Below are 18,752 nucleotides of genomic sequence, written 5' to 3'. Positions count from 1 at the left end.
CAATACAGTATAACAACTATTGACATAGCATTGACATTGTATTAGGCACTCTTAGTAATCTAGAGATGCTTTAAAGAAAGATGTGCATGGGGCATATGAAAATACTACACAATTTTATGTAAGGTACTGGAGCATCCATGGTATTTGGTATCCCTAGGTATCCTGGAACCAACCATCCACAGACACCAGGAGACAACTGTATCAATAAACCAGCAATCCTATAAAAATCATAAATTTGAAGCATCTTACAATGTACATTCAAAACACATAAGGGAAGAACTGATATTCTAAAGGATAAATAGATATATCAATAGTTCACAGTAGGAGAATAAAACACATCTCAGTTAGAAGCCAACAGACAAAATAGAAACAAATATTAGCACAGGAGATTGTAATAACATTTTAAAGAAATTTGATCTTATACTAACACACACACACACACACGAGAATTGCCAAAAAAAAGTAACACATTCTCTTTTAGCCCATTTACACACAAAAATGATTTTGTATTGGGCTATACAGAAAATCTCAACCAGTTTCAAAAAATGGTATCTTAAAAGGCTTATTCACTGGCTATATTAGAAAAAAATTAGAAATCAGCAACAAAAAATAGCAAGAAAAATGCATACATCTTAAAATTAAAACCCACATTAATAGTCATTGCACTAGATAGGAAATCAAGGTCAAATTACAAATTAATTATTAAAGATATGCCCAAGGAGATGTGTACAAAGATGTTTAGTTAATCATTGTTTTAAAAAACAAAATTTAGGGGGAAATGCTGCTCTTTAATAGGAGGAACAAAATGGCTGAATAAAACATAGGACATTTATGCCATGGAATACTAGTCACAGTTTCACCTTCCACCGTTTCAACTACCACACTTTCAATAACTCAAAGTCAACCAGTCAACCATGGTCTAAAATATTAAGTGGAAAATACCAGAAATAAAACAATCCATAAGTTTTAAATTGTGCACTGCCCTGAGAAGCTTGATGGGATCCACTCCATCCTGCCTGGAATATAATTTCTCTGTCCACAGTATATGCTGCCCATCTGTTAGTCACGTATTGCCATCTCCGTTATCAGATAGACTGGCACAGTATCACAGGGCTCATGCTTAAGTCGCCCTATTTTACTTACTAATGGCCCCGAAGTGCACGAGTAGTGATGCTAGCAATTCAGATATGTCAAAGAGAAGCCATAAAGGGCTTCCTTTAAGTGAAAAGGTACAAGTTCTCAACTTAATAAAGAAAAAAATTATGCTGAGGTTACTAAAATCTAAGGTGAAACAGAATCTTCTATCCATGAAATAAGACATTTTAGTAGACAAAGAGAGAGATACCACATTCACATAACTTTTATTGCAGTATATTGCTATGATTGCTCTATTGATTTTCTCCTATTTTTTATGAGTATTATAAAAAAAGAACATGAGCTTTACATGTTCAATTTAAGTCTGAGTTCATTTTTGTATAAAATGTGAAGGTGTAAGACATACAGGGTGAGGAAAACACAGATTTACAGTTGCTCATATGGAAAATAATATAATACTTAAAAAATTAATATGAGAATAAACTGTGTTTTCTGTACTCACAACTGTAAACCTATTTTTGCTCTACCCTGTAGATCGAGGTTCTTTTTTTAAAATAATTTATGGATATCCAGTTGTTCCAGTACCATTTTTGAAAAGGCTATCCTTCCTTCGTTGCATTTATTTTGCATTTTGGTCAACAATCGGTTGGGCATACATTTGTGGGCCTATCTCCTGGATTCTCTCTTCCACTCCATCAAGCTATGTGACTATCCTTCCACCATTACCACACAGTCAGGACTGATGACACAAATATTAGATTTTTTTTTTTGTCATAGGTCCACAAGTCCCTGAGACTCTGCCAATATTTTCCAGTTTATTTGCTCTTTTTTTTTCAGATTGGGTAATTTCTATTGTTCTGTCTTCAAGTCCACTAATTCCTTTGTATCTCCTCACAATTCTGTTATTGAGTCAATTCGCTTCCTTAAATTTTAGTTACTGTATTTTTAATATCTAAAATTTCCAGATTTCCATGTGGTTCTTCTTTATATCTTCTACTTCTTTCTGAAACTTTTTCATTTCTCTGCTGAGAATTTAGCTAGCATGTTAGTAACTTCTCATTTAAAGCATTTTCATGATCGCTGTTTTACCTTTTTCAATCATAACATCTGTCTGCTTGGTGTTGGCATCGATTGATTTTCTCTTTCAGTCTGACAGCTTCCTCATTCTTGCTAAAATGAATGATTTTTTAAATTGAAACCCGGACATTTGGATATTATGATATGAGACACTTTCTGTTATGTAAGTCTTCTGCTTTAGTTGACTTTCTCTGAAGCTACTCAAGCAGGGGGAAGGCAGGCACTGACTTGTTACCACCAGGTGGAGGTGGATGTCTAGGTTCCCTGCTCAGACTTCATTTCTACACAAGGCGGGTGCTTCCTGTCACAGTTTAGCAGGATTTGGATTCCATAAACCCAACAGGTCAACACTGGTAACTCTCTAGCTGGGAGGGATATTGTTATTGTTGTTGTTGTTGCTCCCCATATAACTTTCACTGACACTCTTTTCTAGATCTCAGGGTATTCATGCGGATCACCTTAGAAAGCCTTGAGCCTACCCAGCTGGTGTTGTTCAGTGGTTGAGGATCTACCCATGAACCAAGAGGTCACTGGTTTGATTGCCGGTCAGGACACATGCCCAGGTTGTGGGCTTAATCCCTAGGAGGGGGCATGCAGGAGGCAGCCAATCAATGATGTTGCTATCTCAGAAATGTTTCCCTCTATATATCTCTCTTCCTTCCTCTCTCTCTAAAACACAATAAAAACATACTTCAAAAAAAAAAAAAAAAGAAAATCCTGAGCCACCAGAAAGAACTCAAGTTCAAGGGTGAAAAAAATCTCTCACTTGAGCCATGGTCTTTTGAATAGACCCTAAAATTATCTGAAAATCAAGTTACAGTGAACTCACTGCACTGCCAGGCAAGCATTATCCTGAGGCAGGTCTTAAAATATGCTAATAAGAATGTAAAAAACACTAAATTTATTTTATATCCATAAGACTCATACTGGAATATTCATCTTCAGCTGTGGATTCCTATCTTAATGTTCAATTTAATGAAACCAAAGGCATCTGAATAAAATGCTGTGAAATTTGTAATAAACAACTGCTTGTCAAGACAATTTATTACTGTTTCACCATTTGCCTGGGGATGTAATTTTATGCAGTTTAGATGCAAACATCCAGAACTATCCTTCATTTCTGTAAGGACTAACTCTCTTTGCTCCTCTCTTGAGATGACTTTCTAAGCCCTGGGTCCCCAGAGCAGCTGTAAAAATTTGTAAGAAGCTGATACCCTTTCACTGCTAACTTTTTAAAGACCCAGCAAGTCTGATAGATAACTAAGGAAAACCAACATACCTCAGGAAGTCTCTTCACTCCTCAGTGGACACAGGGTCCCAGGAAATATATGAGACTACCATTAACTATTACTCAGAACTAATTGCTGGGAATATTTAGACCATCAACACTTATTTCTCTGGTCACCCACTTGCAACCTAACTTAGCTAAATTTCCTTTTACAAAAGCTGATGAAGATAGATTTCAGTCTTATTATCACTAGAATGTAATTTAGATTCAGCCTTTTAGCTGACAGGTACCACCTTTATACCAGGATAAGAGGACATTGCTCTTGCCCTGCCCCACTCACTTCTTACACAAGTTGAGGAGTATGTGGGGCCCGGGGCCTAGGCCCAACCATATTCATGCCCAAACTTTTGGACTATTCTCTGTGTATCTAGGACCTCACTATGTTCTCCCCAAATGGTCCAAACTTATTTCAAAAGTTGATTTTGGCTATCAGCTGGCACCTTGGCTAGGTTATCAGTCCAAACACCTCCAGATGGCATCTCCATAAGGTCTCTTCATCTCTTCACAGCATGTTGATTATGTTCAAAGAACAAGTTGTATTGCTTTTTATGCCCTAGCTTTGGAAATCCAATAGTGTGACATCTGCCTTAGTCACAGGCATGCCCAAATTCATGGAAAAGTTAACACAGATAATCCTCTCCCTTTGCCTCAACCTTTCAATGGGAGAAATGCTTATAAATATTATTTAAAAAGTACATGGAATAGGAGAACTTGTTGCAAGCGTTTTTGAAGTATATAATCTGCCACACATAGTATTAAAACTAAGGTGTCGCCCTAGCATGTTTGGCTCGGTGGATAGAGCATCGGCCTGCAGACTGAAGGGTCCCAGGTTCAATTCCGGTCAAAGGCACATGCCTGGGTAGCGGGCTTGATCCCCAGTGGGGAGCATGCAGGAGGCAGCCAATTAATGATTCTCTCTTATCGATGTTTCTATCTCTCTCTCTCTTCCTCTCTGAAATCAATAAAAATATATTAAAAAACAAACAAACAAACAAACTAAGGTGTCTATACTTATGCCTTCAAAATTCAAGGTGGAATGGTATCTTCTATCTTAAGAATCTGTATTTGATATATAAACATTTTTTTCTGGTTTTAATGCTCAAGAGAGGATGTAGGGCTCCCATATCAAATACCCTTGGTTTATAAACAAATGTGATAGGTCAGAGAGGGTTTAAATAACTTGTCTACATTTCAATAGGCTTTTAACCAATTCATAGCCCTTTAACTTCCAGTAGAGCTCTCTTCCTGTTATATACCCTGCTTCTTTAAAATGCTTAAAATGCTATCGTCTCTCATTTATGATGGTATCTGTAATGATGCCCACGTACGTCCACTCTTTCTGAGAAACTTTAAAAGTACAAGTGATGGCTTCCTTCTTTTTCTTTGTAAACTAATTTCATACAGCCCCATGTGAAAGTTGCAGGAACTTTTAAATACTGCAATAAGCATGCAGCTCAAGCAGGATCCTCAGGTGACATCTCCACTTATAGTAACAGTGGCATGCAATGCAAAAACATAATTACTCTAAATTTGTTTTTAGACATTTAGTGACCTTAAGAGTTCAGAGTCTATAATGTTCCTCTCATCCAGAACTAATCATTGACATTTCATAAGTTGAATGCTGACAAATTTCCACTCAGTTGCTGTCAAAGGTTGAATAAGTATATTAAGGCACTTTCTTTTAGAGTGTCTCATATATTTTGGAGAGCAGTGTCAAAGTCTAATTTTAAAGGTGTTCATTTATCAACAGAATATGTTTTAAAGTCTAATTTCTGAAAATAGTGATATATGAGTATTGAATGCAGATAAAATCTATTAACATGTAATACTTCCTTTGGTCTTTCGAAGGCAACATGCTACTTCTCGCTCAGAGCTGTGCATTTAATGGGCCTGTGCATTTAATAAAATAAGATCTACAAATATTTTATTCAAAAATTGATAAAATTAAATAAAAATCTAATAGCTGATGTAATCATTGCATATGCATTGCTGTTTACCCATAAACATTGGACTATTAACATATTTTTAGAAAATGTTATCAAAAATTTTTATTTATATTATTTACTTTAAATAAAACAGATGCAAAAAATACCAGCCTACACCATCATAAAACCCAATTATGTAATTAAACATCAGTTAGTCAGTTCCACATCAGACTAATTTTTTAGCTGTAAACCAAATTTTAAAAATTCATTTACTTCATGGAGAAAAAAACCATCTATCTGTATGTGTGAACCATTTATGCCACAAAAATAGGCTTAAAATATTTAAGAGGAAAGAAATTATAGTGAGTTGATTTCTCTAAGTGAAAGTAAAAGCCAAATACAGATATTAAAACAACATAATCAGCCCTAGCCAGTTTGTCTCAGTGGATAGAGCGTCAACCCGCAGACTAAAGGATCCCAGGTTCGATTCTGGTCAAGGGCACATGCCCAGATTGTGGGCTCAATCCCCAGTGGGGAGCATGCAGGAGGCAGCCAATCAATGGTTTTCTCTCATCATTGATGTTTCTGTCTCTCTTTTCCTCTTCCTTCCTCTCTGAAATTAATAAAAAAATATTTTTAAAAACTCATAATCATCTGAGAGATGCAAATAAAAACAACAATGAGGTACCATCTCACACCTGTCAGAATGGCTATCATCAACAAATCAACAAACGACAAGTGCTGGAGAGTATGTAGAGAAAAAGGAACCCTCTTGCACTGCTGGTTGGAATGCAGACTAGTACAGCCACTGTGAAAAACAGTATGGAGTTTCCTCAAAAAATTAAAAATGGAACTTCCATTTGACCCAGTGATCCCACTTATAGGAATATATCCCAAGAAAACAGAAACACAGTCAGAAAGAATATATGCATCCCTATGTTCATAGCAGCACAATTTACAATAGCTAAGATTTGGAAACAGCCTAAGTGCCCATCAGCAGATGAGTGGATTAGAAAACCATGGTACATCTACACAATGGAATACTATGCTGCTGGAAAAAAATAAGAAATTCTTACCAGTTGCAACAGTATGGATGGAACTGGAGAACATTATGCTAAGTGAAATAAGCCAGTCAGAGAAAGATAAATATCACATGATCTCACTCATTTGTGGAATATAATGAACAACATAAACTGATGAACAAATATAAAACCAGAGTCATAGAAGCATCAAACAGACTGTCTAACCTATGAGGGAAGGCAGGGGGTGAGGGGGTAAGAGATCAACCAAAGGTCTTGTATGTATGCATATGAGCATAACCAATGGACACAGATGGGGGGGGGGAGGGGTGAGGGCATGTGCTGGGGGTTGGGGACAGCCAGGGAGAGGTCAATGGGGAAAAAAGGAGACTTATGTAATACACTGAACAATAAAGAGTTTAAATTAAAATTAAAAGTCAATGGAAAAATCCCCTCAGGCAAGGATTAACAAAAAATAAAAAAAAAAATTTTAAAATGGATAATAAACATCTGGACTATATATCAATGTAATGTAATTAACACAAAATAACAAGAACATCCATTCTTACAATGGTGTATTATAGAAAGGCATTCTGAACCACAATTGGTTATAGTCCAAACTGACACATTTTATGAAGAAAAGTCCCATTACTAATTGCTTGAAAAACATCCAACACTTTTGATCAGGTAATTCTACTTTTGAAAGTCTGTTTTATGGAATTAAATTGGAAAAAAAAAAGAACAGAAATGTATTCCACCAGTATTTATTATTGCACTAGTGACCAGGTGCACAGATTCATGCACATCGAAAGGAAATTAATTAGAAGGTGGCCAGCAGGGCAGGACTGGGCAAGATGAACCAGACATGCCCTGGAGCCAACCTCCTGTGGTCCCTCCCCAGTGTCTGCGGAGTGAGCAGGGTCACTCCAGCAGGTAGGGTCCCTCAACCTGGCCTGCGGGGATTGAGCCAAAATTGGCTCTCCGACATCCCCCGAGGAGTCCCAGAGTGCGAGAGGGCACTCTGCAAAGTTGCTGTCATGCAGGGTATGGAACGCAAATGCAAGTGTGCAGTAAACCAGATTCTAGGCTGACAGTGCCCCAGCAACAACATAAGCCATGGCCAAAGGTGGAATTGAGCGGCCCCACAAGGAATCGGGCCCCCTCCTCTCTGGTTTCAGGGTGCATCACCCGAGAACCGGGGCTGCCAAGTCACTGCAGCTCGGCAGCTCCTATGTTGAGTGTCTGCCCCCTGGTGGTCAGTACACATCATAGCGAGCAGTCAGATGGTCAGACACTTACCACATTAGCCATTTATATATAGAGATTGTTTATAACTTAGACATTGTACTTAACATAAATATTCAACTTTAGGAAATAACTAAATACAATCCTGATACAGTTACATAAACTGTAAAGATTTTACAAAGATTTTTCTAATAGTGTGAACAACTGCAGATGAAATAATACTAATAAGAAGGGGAACACAAATATTCACTATATTTTCAACTATAAAAATGTACAGTGAAGAAACCTGGAACACAATCTTCCAAAAAAATTGAGAGTAATTCTGGCTTCACAGAAGAACTATGAGCGATTTCATTTATTTTTGCTTTCTATGTTTTCAATCATATCTGTATCACTTAGTATTAGAAAAAGGAACAAGGAGAGAAAATATCTGGAACATTTAAGAAGGAAAAAAATTAAAAAGAAACATTAGCTTATGGCAACTGTTAGTATAACAGTAAGTCAAAATAATTTCAAAATTTTGGTTGAAAAATTCTACTCAATCTCTTTCATTTAAGAATTCACTAACTGATTTTCTCTTTAATATCTGCACAATGATTTTTTTATTCCAATAATCAGAATCATCCTTTTTAAGGCACTCTGATAATTATACACCTAGTTAGCTCCCTCCTATCCATGCCTACAAGGAAAGGCAAGGTCAAGTGTCATCCTAAGAAAAAAAATCATGTTCTATTTTCTCATTATAGTTATCAATCTGCCTTGCCTATTGCTATTTCCATTTATCTTCATCTTTATAAACATGTTTTATGATAGATTTGTTATAGCAGATGCTGTCATACTTTAAAAAAGAAAGAAAGAAAGAAAGCCCACTGCTTGGGAGAACATATTTGCCAAAGTTATATCCAATAAGGGCCTAATCTCCAAAATGTATAGGGAGCTCATACAATTTAACCAAAGGAAGATAAACAATCTAATCAAAAAATGGGCAAAGAACCTAAATAAAAACTTTTCAAAAGTAGACATACAGAACAATCCAATCAAAAAATGGGCAAAGAACCTAAATAGAAACTTTTCAAAAGTAGACATACAGAAGACATATGAAAACATGTTCAAAGTCACTAATCATTCGAGAGAGGCAAATCTAAATGACAATGAGGTACCATCTCACACCTGTAAGAATTGTTATCATCAACAAATCAACAAATGACAAGTGCTAGAGAAGATGTGGAAAAAAAGGAACCCTCATGCACTACTGGTGGGAATGCAGACTGGTGCAGTCACTGTGGAAAACAGTGGAGTTTCCTCAAAAAATTAAAAATGGAACTCCCATTTGATCCAGTAATCCCACTTCTAGGAATATATCCCCAGAAATCAGAAACACCAACCAGAAAGGGTATATGCACCCGTATGTTCATAGCAGCACAATTTACAATATCTAAGATTTGGAAACAGCCTAAGTGCCCATCAGCAGATGAGTGGCTTAAAAAACAAGGGTACATCTACACAATGGAATACTACGCTGCTGTAAAAAAGAAAGAACTCTTACCATTTGCAATATCATAGATGTATCTAGAAAGCATTATGCTAAGCCAAATAAGCCAGTCAGAGAAATATCACGTGAACTCACTCATTTGTGGAATATAATGAACAACATAAACTGATGAACAAAAATAGATCCTGAGACACAGAAGAATCGAACAGACCACCACCTCAGAGGGAAGGCAGGGGAGGATGGAAGGGGGAAGGGGATAAGAGATCAACCAAAGGACTTGTATGCATGCATATAAGCATAACCAATGGACACAGACAGTAGGGGGGTGAGGGCATGAATTTTGTGCACCGGGCCTCTAGTCTTTATATAATTGGACCTGCACAGTTCAAACCTGTGTTGTTCAAGGGTTAGCTGCATTTTTTCACAGTCCTGTAGGCTAGAAGTCCAAGACTAAGGTGTCAGCAGGTTAGGTTCCTCCTAAGGCCTCTTTCCCTGGCTTGCAGATGGCTACTTGCTTTTTGTGTTCTCATGGTCTTTTCTCTGCACACCCATATTGATATCTCTCTGTGTCCAAATCCCCTCTTATAAAAAAGGCATTTGCCTGTCCTGAATGTTAAATGCTAATGTTTAATAAGAATTTCAAATTTTAAGAGGGGGGATTGCCAAGGAATTTTTTAACTACTTAATGACCAATTTTCTCCTCATAGATCTTACAGCTGATTGTCAGGATTTTTTTCTACTCTAAATTAAGTAGTAGGTGGGAGTGTGTGCAGGGGGCAACAGATCTCTCTCTCTCTCTTTCTTTCTCTCTCTCTCTCTGTCTCTCCTTCTTACTTCCTGCTCAAAAAAATAAATAAAAACATATTTTAAATCTGATTTCCTAAAATAGGTTGGACAATAGTGTAAATAGTTACTGTACCTTGATAAACCTAAAATTTCAAAGTCATCTGTAACTAATGCTTCAGAAAGGAATATATTAGTCTATCTATGCATTAGCATGTTTTCTTTATACTGCAATCAGTTATATTCCCTTCAATTTTTCAATAAACATTTCAAATCAACAGATGTTTTATGGTATGCTAGCCTGGAATGTGGACAACCTAAGATGACTCCTGGAAGCAGTGTGTTCACTAATTCCTATTATTGGTATAAAATGAAAAACAGGATTCACCTTTTACTGATGAAATATGCAGGACATGAATGCTATAAAGCGACCCATTTCATTCTGTGGTTTTAGGGGTTGATTTTTCTCCCCACTGGTGTTACTATTTTGAAATGCTAAAGGTTCTCCTTCCTGGATTTAATGATTTTTATTAGATAGGTAGTATTGGATGGGATAAAACTTTAGAATCCACACAGTGGGAGGCTCCCAGGATGCAGATGGCCCTGCTCATATACCTATCACCACTGCTGGGCAGGGTGCCCACCTGGCACACGGCCCTCTGGGAACCAAAAAGGGGGGTGGGGAAGGATACCTCCTGCTGGCTTTCCTCTCAGACTATGTTCCTGAAGTTCCCAGCTCCTGCCTCTCTGGTCCCCATTCTTCCTTTTGTTTCAGCTCTCTGCTGGGCTCAGCTTCTCCTCTTTTTTCCATCCTCATGCTGCAAAGGATTTCATAACAGAACTTTGCACCCTCGTGGGAGTATAACTATAGAACAAATTCCTTGAACGGGATTTGCAGGGGCTGTTCAATACTTTTTTAATGAGTGAAAAGCAAAGGTGGATCACTAAGAAAACTCTTCACTTTCCTTTCACTATGGAAAGAGCACAGGTTTCTATCCTATTCTAAATTATGTTAAGAGCATTTGTGGCCATAGAAATGGCCAGTAAAGAGCATTTGTGGCTGTGGGAGGGGCGAGAAGCAGAGGGGAGCTCAGAGAGAAAGAAAAGAAGGAATAGAAAAAAGAGGGAGAGAGAAAACTGAGTTTGTCAGGCAAATGAGAGGAACAGTTGGTAGGGAGGGAAAGATTTAAAAACTCTGCCCAAGCACAGACATTCACCTCCAAAATTAAAATTGTCTGCTGATTGTAGCTGAAAATCCACAGTGCTTTTTTTTTTCTTTCTTATTTTCATATCATAGTTTTCTCAGGCTGACATAATTACCTTTTGAGGTTTCAACAGCATACGGCAAAATTGTAACTTCTCCATTTTAAAAATTCTGTATTTTCAGAAGGGAGCTAAAGCCTCTTTTTTTTTTTTAACACATAACAGGTGGTTAGCTGTTAACAATTAACTATATACCTGAAGAGTGACATAATTAGCCCATGTATGTTACATTCCCATTGCAGGATGCCCTATCATTGATTTTTTAATATCAGACTTTATTTAATAATAAACTAGTTATGTGAAATTTATTCACAATTCTAGCACTTCGCCAAATCCACCCAAGGTTCTCTTTCACGGAATAGCCATCTGTTTTCTCACTAGATTTTGCCCTGCAGCGGGGACAGTCATGAGGATAGACATTGAAGAAAAGGAAAAAAGTATCAAAGCAGATATGCTCTCTCTTTCTCAAAACTAGTTTATTTTTTTAAATGATTCTTTTTTTTTTTAATTGTATTGATTTTCTACAGAGAGGAAGAGAGAGGGATAGAGAGTTAGAAACATCGATGAGAGAGAAACATCGATCAGCTGCCTCTTGCACACCCCCTACTGGGGATGTGCCCGTAACCAAGGTACATGCCCTTGACTGGAATCGAACCTGGGACCCTTGAGTCCGCAGGCCGACGCTCTATCCACTGAGCCAAACCGGTTTTGGCAAAACTAGTTTATTTTTTAATTTCATGTTCACATAAGGAACTGAAAATGTGTGGCTGACTCTCTTGTGGGAAGTGCGGACTAGTTGAGTGAAGGAGCAGCTCCTTGTCTCAAATGACAATGGTGGCGGGCATTATGGCGTCAGGGGAGCAGGGCGTCCTTAGATTGTAGACTCAGAAGTTTAACTGTATCAGCTCAGTGGGGGAGATCAGGCTTGGCAAAGGGAGAAAATGTAACCAAATTCTGAATAGGCTGCTTTGTAAACCTGACACCAATTGGTTAAGTTGCAATGTGAAACATACTTTTGAATCAAAAAAATACTTTTCTCCAGGATGAAGGTCGTTTTTACAAAATAATTGTATACCAAAATGCAACTGCGTGAGCATGCACTCTGAGCAAATGGGATAAACATGATAAAAAACAACAGCGCCTGCTCACAAAGCTAGTCTGTCAGGCAGATAGTCAACTCTGTCTTTGCAGTGTGAGCAGCCAAGGAAAAGGCTTGAGTAAACAGATGGGCAAGGCCATTTCCCAATAAAACTTCATATACAAAACAGGCAGCAGGCAGGATTGGGCTTGGGCCTACCCTGCAAGTCATGGGCACAATTATATATGAGATTAATCATAACTCCCTGAGGTCAGTGTTACCAATTTTATGGGTGAAGAAACTGAGGCTCAAAGAAATTAATTGACTTCTAGAAGTTTCATATGTAAATAATGCTACTGAATTCTCCAGACTAGGGCTTCCTCTTTCAAGTAAGATTCTGTGACATTAAAGTTAGGTAATCAAAGTAATTTCATTGGGGCAATAGTAAAATTTTATTAGCTTTTCTTTTCTTTTTTTGTTAAACTTCACCCAAGGATATTTTTTCATTGACTTTTATTTAAAGGAGTGGAAGGGAGAGGGAGAGACAGAGAGAAACATCAATGTGAAAGAGACACATTGGTTGGTTGCCTCCTGCATGCATCCTGATAGGGCCGGGAAACCTGCAACCAAGGCACGTGTCCCTTGACCAGAATCGAACCTGGGACTCTTCAGTCCATGGGCTGATGCTCTCTCCACGGATCCAAAATGGCTAGGGCCTTATTAGCTTTTCTTAATCCAAAATAATCCATTCTCCAGGTAATTTGTATCAGTTGAAATGATCATCATTTTCCCCTAAGAGAAAATAATATTTTAATTCTCAAACTCCTTATTTTTCCAAATTCTATGAGTTCATACTAAGAGCAGGGTTTGAACGTTTACTCACAATATGATTCAGCTGCACAAAGAAAATAGCCTCTTAATTCTTTAAAACTGCATTTATCATTTTCACAACCTCTAACCATGCTGGATAGGAAGATTTTTTTTGTTGTTTTCAACTGGCCAGTTTTAATGTTTCTGTCTCTTCTGGTTTCAACAATCCTTATGCAGTCTTTTCAAAGTTAAACTCCCTATTGGGGTTTTTTAAAATGTGCCTCTTCATGTAATTTAGTTTTTAAGATAAATGCTCAGTCTTTCAGATTTCCCCCATACTCCCCTCAAGTGTATATGGGTGTGTGAGGGGGACTGACCTTGTCCTCATGGAAGTGGGTGAAAGACACGTGAGCAATGAAGAGATTCATTCCTCAGATCTGCAGGCTGTCACCTGGATCTCCATGGCCTCTTGTGCAGAATATATAAAGTGGTCTGCTCCCCAGATTGGTGATTGCTGATGGACAAATGGCTGCAACAGGCTTTGGGGGTTACATGCTGGTATAGAACGCACAATACCACTATTGTTACCAAGTCTCAAAGTCCTTACCTACAGTGGCCACTTTGTCTTGTTCCCAGACCTCTGCTACCCACCAGCAATTTCAACAAATCTTCATCACTTTTAAAGTATTCAGGAAGTTCTGGGATCCCAGAATGCCCTGCAGACCATCTACCTCCTGACTCACAACAAGGCCATGCACAATGACCACATGGCATGTTGGAAGTATCTGAAGACAGAGGTTTGTTTCCACCAGCCTGGATGGACTCGGGCCCCACATACCCATGGGAATATATCCAAAGTTGACTCTCCATTTTAAAATTTAGGCAGAAAACAAGAGCCCTTATTCCTGATGCACTCAGCCTCCTTTTTTCTGTCTTCCTCTCCCTACCAAATACCAGGACAACTGTAAGCAGGGCTCTCTCTCTCTCTCTCTCTCTCTCTCTCTCTCTCTCTCTCTCTCTCTCTCCTTAAGGACCTCCTGAAAATGGAAATGGAACTCTGAATCAAGTTTTATAGGCCTTGAATGTTATGCTTCATGAGAATATAAAAGAATCTAGAAAATCCTCTGTTGAACAAAGCTTGGCTTCAAGTCTATTATCTTCTGTAAACTTCTATTTGTAGTATCAGAAGCCGAATGTTAATTTCCTTTTTTTTTTTTTACTTCCCTTTTTAGCATTTTTAATCCCTCCCTGAGGTAGATATATTCCTAAAACTTCCTAAGAAATTAAGTGTGGATACGCCATACACACACAATCACACACATACATACACTTAAAATATATAAATTCCATTACACAGTCAAATATATTTTAATAATGTTGACATATTTTATTATATTAAACTTCCATATTCGTAAAAAATTTTTTTATTATTTATACTTTAAATTGTGTGCTTTCCGATGATCCAAAGAAATAAATTGGTAAGACATTTTCAAATGAAAAGTTGTATTGCAGAGATAAATCCTTTCACAATCCATGGATTCTTTTAACAGCAATAATAGAGAACTGCACATTTTCACTTCTTGAATAGATTGTATTTGGTTCCTAGTCCTCACTCCATAGACTTTTGGAAATAGATAAAGGGGAAGGGTATGTCTACAAACTATTATATAAGATAGCCAAGGTAGCATAATAAATTCATTTGGAATCCTTTCATTCCTGAAACCTAGATTAGAGTTCAAGCCACTGAATCGATACAGTGCTTCTCTAAACCTAAAAAGTCAAAAATTCTGGTCTCTGAGTGATGAGGTAATCTTATCACAACTTTCTAGAGTCAAGACTGAAATAATTTCCTCCTGCTCATGACATCATACTCACCTTCTCTGATCCATTCTGTCATTTGACTATTTTCTATGCAGAAAGTACATTTTGTAAATTTAATTTTTCAAAGCTCTTTCCTGAAAGCAGGTTAACCTATCCCCCTAATACTTTATTAAATTAATAAATGAAGTATAATCCCATGTATAGATGGGAAATCACACACATGTTTTAGGATATAGACAGTGTGCTACAAAGAACTGAAATTATAATTCAGTTTCCTAAATATTAGACCAGTTCACTGCCATTATTTCAAAATCATTCATTTTCTTACATTTGTTTTACAATTTTTTTGGTTCACCACATAAAGAATTATTTAGTCTGCTCTCATCTTTCTCTTTCTAAGTCCAATTTCAAATACTAATTTAGGGAATAGAACCACCACATTATGGGCTAAGCATTTTATAATTTTACTGTGATGTTGTCTTTGGGGAGTCATGTGACTGTTTTATTCAAATCTGTTATGAGTCATGTGGTAATGAGGTGTTTGCCCTAGTTACATTTCTAATTTTTAAGTTTTCTCTCTAGCTTCTTTTTTCTGATCCTTTGATTATTTTTGTGATATTTTAGCCTTTCCAACATTCCTATTCGTTAGATGAACTCAACAGTCTCATAATTTTTTGAATATTACTTCATATTTTGTCTAAATGTGCTGACTAATGCCTGATTTTATTTTTCCTTTATTACTCTTTTCCTGCTTGTTTTTGACATGGTTCTATTAGACTGTCCATTAATTTCCATACTAAACTTTATAATGAACTCTCATCTCATGTCATGTTTACTCCTGAGTTTATATCTTACACTGCATCTTGAAAATATAGCCAACTATTTTTAAATTCTGGAAACAAAAGGTAAGACATCAACATTACATTTAACATTACATAAGATATCAACATTACATATTAACAATAAAGTTGTTTCTGGCTTAATTCAAAGTATGGGATTTGGAGAATTCATGCCCCAAATACCTTAAAGTTGTTGGATCTTTGTATTAGTGTCATTTCGAACATCCTATTTTAAGACAATTAAGTGTCCCCTGGTCATGGGGTCAATAAAAAATATGTTGTCAGTTTTACTTACTGGTAGCTAGACTGCCTCATTAAAACTCCAAGAAGAACATTGATTTCTTGGGAGAAAATACAGTTATATAGGGAAAAAGTTCCACTTTCTGAAGAATCTTAAACACTTTTAGACACCACCACCTCCCCCTCTTAAGGATTTGCTGAAAACACCTGGCCCATCCCTAACTCCATTCTGTATTCCTTTTCAAGGAGAAGAATTCAATAGGTGAGGTGGAATCTATCTTTTCCCCATTTTCTTTTTAGAATTCGTTTGTACTTCCCATAGGAGTGCATTCTTTCTGCCCTGTTCATCAACTAAAACTAGCCAAGCAGACAAAGCTTTGTTTCTCTGGTAAACAATGAGTAAGCGTTAACCAAAGTCACATGAACATCTGTATTCATTTTGTCCATAAAGCAGAGAAGGAGCCTGTCTCTTCCACCACTTAACTATCTCTACCTACCACAGGGCCTGAAGTTGTGATATCTATATGCATGTTTATTAGTCTTCACATAGTGATGCTATTCAAATACAAAAGGGGCAACTAGAATTTTCAAAATATTTAGTCTTTTGATTTATATAGACATATAACTAGAGGCCCAGTGCACAAAAATTTGTGCACTTGGGGGGGGGTCCCTCAGCCCAGCCTGCACCCTCTCACAGTCTGGGACCCCTCAGGGGAATGTCCACCTGCCAGCTTAGGCCTGCTCCCCAGGGGATAGGGCCTAAGCTGGCAGTCAGATATCCCTCTGGCAGCCTAGGAGCCCTCAGAGGATGTCCGACTAATGGCTTAGGCCATCTCCCTGTGGGAGCAGGCCTAAGCCGCAGTCAGACATCCTTAGCACTGCTGAAGAGGCGGGAGAGCCTCCAGCCACCCCACTGCACTCACAGCCTTCAGCCGGGCTTGTGGCTGAGCAGAGCTCCCCCTGTGGAAGTGCACTGATCACCAGGGGGCAGCTCCCGCATTAAGCATCTGCCCCCTGGTGGTCAGTGCACGTCATAGCGACTGGTCATTCCCGGTCATTCTGCCATTAGGGTCAATTTACATATTACCCTTTTTATTATATAGGATATGTGTTACATTTCTCTTTTAAACCCTACTCGCTTGCTTTTTTCTCGATTCCTTTATTCTACTCAGGATCTAATTTTTTAAATACCACAGATTTTACAAAGCATGGCAGTAGAATAAAAAACTGGAGTTTCTTTTCATACAAACTTATTTATTTGGATTTTTTTATATTTCAAATTATTGATACATTCAATAACCGTCACACTTGACATCTGAGTGCAAAAGGTTAATAAAGCAAGATGTTTTTATTCATAACATTATCAACATTCTCATTGATAAAATCTCTCCAACCTTTCCCTTGGCAATATGATTTTTGAGCAGCAAGGCAAGTCTTCCTGCTTTTTCACATCTGCTGGCTGATTCAAACACCCCTAAGTTTCTGTTTTCTCATCAACAAATTGGTGAACAGGTAAGAAACACCCTCTTCCTGAGAGTATGGTTATGGTTATGAGGGTTAAATGCAGAAATACATACAAAGTGCTGCCACAGAGTAGATTTATTAAAAAATGCCTACCATTTTCCCAATGTTCCATAAACATTAGTTGCCTCCTTTCTCCTTCTCTTTTTGTTCCATCTACAAAAGCATAATGTCCTGTATTCTACAACTATCTTATCAAGGTCAGAAGGGGATTCTATTTACACAAAGCCCTTCTCTGCTCTAAAATGTTACCAAAGTTACAGTGTTGTGCTAGACACAAACAGCAGTTGGAGAGCTGAAGGCAGTTCAATAAATCATGAAAGAATACGAAGTTCAATAAAGAAGAGTTTAATCAGAACCTGTAGTACCTCCATCTGCTCCAATATCTTTTATTGAGTCACAATTATTATTGCCTGAGGTAGATAAGCTTTAGACTAATCTGAATGAAGTGAGGTGTTACATTAATTGTTGCATTTGAACTCTTACCAGATTAGAATCTGTGCAGCTACACACATGCCATACAATAGCTTTCAGGTCCTTGTTTTTCTGCTTTTAGGAGATTATTCTATCTAGGGTGTTTTGATGTGCTATTAAAAATATATTTTGCACAAGATAAGATGTTCCCTGGGACTTTGTTTTATGTGAGAGAAAAGAAGACCGCTCTAGCCGTCTAGTACATAGCTAGATGCAATTCATGTTTACCTTCTCTAGGTCAAGGCCAAGCCAATCTGCAGGTAAATAATTACAGACCTTAAAATATTGTCTTTGCCATGAATAATAAAAATATAAATAAATAAATAAACAAACAAAATGTCTTTGGAGGACCTGATCTCTAGGGAAAAAGGTAAATTTAGAGAAAGAAAAAATAAATGAACCAACATTTAGAAAGTAAGAGGCCAGACACAAAACTCTACCAGTGGGAACTATCATTCATATTTAACAGATAAATAGGCTCAATGAGGTTAAGCAGAAGTCACACAGTTGGCAAATGGATGAGCAGAAATTCAAACTCAACCAACCAGGTTAATGTTTTTTGCTCTCAGACATGGTTCATTCTACTGTTCCCCCCTTTTTTATGACCAACAAACTCAGAGGACTGTTGTTAGATCAAATCAATGAGGTAGGTGAAATGTTCTTTGAAAGTGAAGGATGGAGAAGCCTAGTAGGCATATGGACACACCCTGATCCAGTTCATCAAGCATTAGAATGCAATGTTATGAAAATAAAATAGGCCCAGCTGATGTTGCTCAGTGGTT

The sequence above is a fragment of the Eptesicus fuscus genome, chromosome 3, assembly GCF_027574615.1.
Source record: "Eptesicus fuscus isolate TK198812 chromosome 3, DD_ASM_mEF_20220401, whole genome shotgun sequence".
NCBI classification, from domain to species: Eukaryota; Metazoa; Chordata; class Mammalia; order Chiroptera; family Vespertilionidae; genus Eptesicus; species Eptesicus fuscus.
The sequence above is the reverse complement of the archived record's forward strand: the minus strand, read 5'-3'. Positions refer to the sequence as shown.